The following is a 3,163-nucleotide window of genomic DNA, read 5'->3' on the forward strand; positions in this document are numbered from 1 at the left end:
TGGGAATGAGATCAATAGAGAAGGCTTGACCAGCTAGGATAAGATTACAACCCTGAACTACGTGTGTGGCTTCTAGACTTTTACCGTTAGCTAACTCTACTACATGTTTGGTGGGTAAAAGTGTTGGTGCACGTTTTAGCAGTTGACACATTTTCACAGACATATAGCTTGTATCCGCACCCGAATCAAATAAGACAGTAACATAAATATTGTCGAGGAGAAACTTACCCATAACAACGTTGGGATCGTTCACTGCGTCACCTCGACCTAGCACAAAAGCACGACCACGAGCTTCGTTGCCGTTGTTATTTCCTCCGTTGTTGTTGTTGCCGTTGCCCTGGTTGTTGTTGTTGTTGTTGTTCTGGTTCCTGTTGAGCTGTGGGCAGTGTCTCTTGATGTGGCCTTCAGCACCACAATTGTAGCATCCCTTGTTGCCCTGTTGTTGGTTAGGCTGAGCGTGAGGCTGCTGCTGATTTTGGTTCGCAGGACGAAGGCTTCTACAGTCTTTGGCCTCGTGACCCATCTTGAGGCATCTTTGACAACGACCCTTGGTACACTGGCCGTTGTGGTGCCTGTTGCAGTTGTTGCACTTTGGAAGATTTCCGCGATATCCACCCTGCCTGTGGCTACCTGACGACTGCTGGTTAGGGCTTTGATAGTTGTCAGTCTTTCGCTGCTGATTCTGGGACTGAACCGAAACTGATGCTTTGCTTGAATCCCCCTCCCATTTCCTCTTGTTGTCACTGAGGGTAACGGGAGTAGCTGAAGGAGTGACTGTAGCAGTAGCGCTGACACGCTTAGGCAGTTTATTCTGATCCACTGCCTGATCGGTGATGCGATGAGCGAGACGCTGGATTTCCTGGATGTTGTCGAGGTTAGCCGAGGTAACGTGGCTCTGGATTTCTGGTGCCAACCCCTTGAGATACATCTCGATACGCTTGTATGGAGGGTCTACCATAGTTAGACACAGCACGGCCAGCTCGTTTGACCGCTTGGTATACGCTTCAATCTCCGACCCAACCATTTTCAGATTATACAGCTCGTCTTCTAGCTTGTGAATATCTTCACGCGTACAATACTCTCTCTTGATAAGTTCCTTAAAATCGTTCTAGGGTGTGGCGTTAGCAGCTGCCAACCCCAGAATTTGCACCTGCGCGTTCCACCAGGTTAGCGCGATTCCTTCTAAAGTGCCGGTGGCGTATTTCACCCTGTGTGCCTCAGGGCATTCACACATTTCGAATACTGATTCTAGCTTCTCGAACCAGTGGAGGAGTCCAACCCCTCCTTCTGTGCCGCTGAACGTGCCGGGACGGCAGTCCATAAAGTTCTTGAATGTGTAGACAGGCTGCTGCGCGTGTTGACCTGCTTGAGCTGCTGCAACTGCCGCAGCAACTTGGGCTTGAACAAGAGCCTCTAACTGGGCTTGTGTCATGTTAATTCTTCCAGCCATTGATCTTCATGTCAAAGGCGAAATAGGTGAGAAAAGTTCGCGAATAGTGCGATGACAGAAAAGTGTAAGCACGTAAGGGTTCTTAAGCAATAGCAAATAGTGAGCATTGTAGTCTAAGCATACCACGAGCAAAGTTCTAAGTAATTCTAGCAAGTAGGCAATAAACATAAACCTCATTACCTAAAATGTCGAGTCTTGCACGTGGAGCGAAGCGTCGTTGTGGATCGTTGAGAGCACTGTACTGGTTATAGTCCGGTTTTAATAAAAACGTATTCCCATATTAAAACCAAGTTCTCTATAACCAATGGCTCTGATACCAATCTGTCACACCCCCAAAATCCACACGCGGAGTACCACCGCTTGGGAGCGTGACATGACCAGGATCAAGCCATCAATCATATCAAACATAGCATTTAATAATAATAAAAGTCATTAAAGTAGTTCATCATGACATGATCGATGTTTCAAAACCAAGCATTGTTTAAGTAGCGGAAGCATTGTTGTAAACCCAAGTTAAAAATACTGAAATGTCATAAGTGTCCAACAAAGTAATACGATCCTTGTCCACAACGACCGGCTCCTCTTCGTGCAAGCTCCATGTATCTAACGATCTGCAAGGCATGTAACAGAATGATCAACAAACTAGTTGAGCGAGTTCATAGTAAGTAAGTGCGTAACAGTAAGTAACGGGTGGCTCTACTGGGCCGATAGTAAGTTGTATAGGTGGGGGCTTCCCATGTTATGTGACCACTAGACTATTCGTATCAACTACTCGTATCATCCCTGTTCTTCTTCCGAGAACAGTAGCGCGTATGGGGTGTACGTAGGTTTTACGCACGTATCCTTCACAACCGAGGATAGGAGGCGCGGGGGTGTACGTGGGTTTCACGTACGTATCCTTTGTACCGAGGATAGAAGTAAGTAATGCGTACACGTAGGTTTTACGTGCGTGCCTGACATCCGAGGCAGTGATTGGCATATGACCACGTAGGTGTTATTCTAACCTACGGAACCGTCCTGACATCCGAGGATCATGGTAGGTGATAGTCTAGGAAAAGCATATGTACGTTCTTAGTCAATTGTATCCTTTATCCCATTCCCACGACCCGGGAATCCCATGCCTTAGTAGGAGTGTGAACTCACCTGGGTTTGCTCGGCAGACAATAAAATGCTCAAGTATACAGTAAGAGATCAACCACGTCCTATCATGGTCACTTATGCAAGTTAGGTTCGTACTCAACTATTGCACGTATAAGCTACACGTATGTATACACATATAATCATGGCAAGAATCACGTATGCATGTGAACAGGTAAGAGCATAGCATTAACATTCATGTGCGATCCAATGTCTAAGCCCGAAATACAAACAACCCAAATATCATGTCGGCCCAACCAGATAAGCAGTCCAATAACATAACAGTCATAAGTCCAATTAACAGTCAATCGAATTGGGCCCGTGACAAGGTAGGCCCAAAACAGTGTACGAGCAGCTAGTCTCGAGTCGCAACCGGCGATCTCGAGTCGCAACCGGGATTACGAGTCACAGCAGGAGATTACGAGTCGCAACAGGAGGTTGCGAGTCGCAATGGTGATTTCGGCTCATCATGGTCTGGTTACGAGTCGCAACGGGACTCGCAACCATGGTTTCGGCTTGTGCTGTTGTGGTCTCGAGTGGGGTACCGACTCGCAATGAGTGATACCGAGTCGCAAC

Source organism: Helianthus annuus, chromosome 5, assembly GCF_002127325.2.
Source record: "Helianthus annuus cultivar XRQ/B chromosome 5, HanXRQr2.0-SUNRISE, whole genome shotgun sequence".
Taxonomy (NCBI): domain Eukaryota; kingdom Viridiplantae; phylum Streptophyta; class Magnoliopsida; order Asterales; family Asteraceae; genus Helianthus; species Helianthus annuus.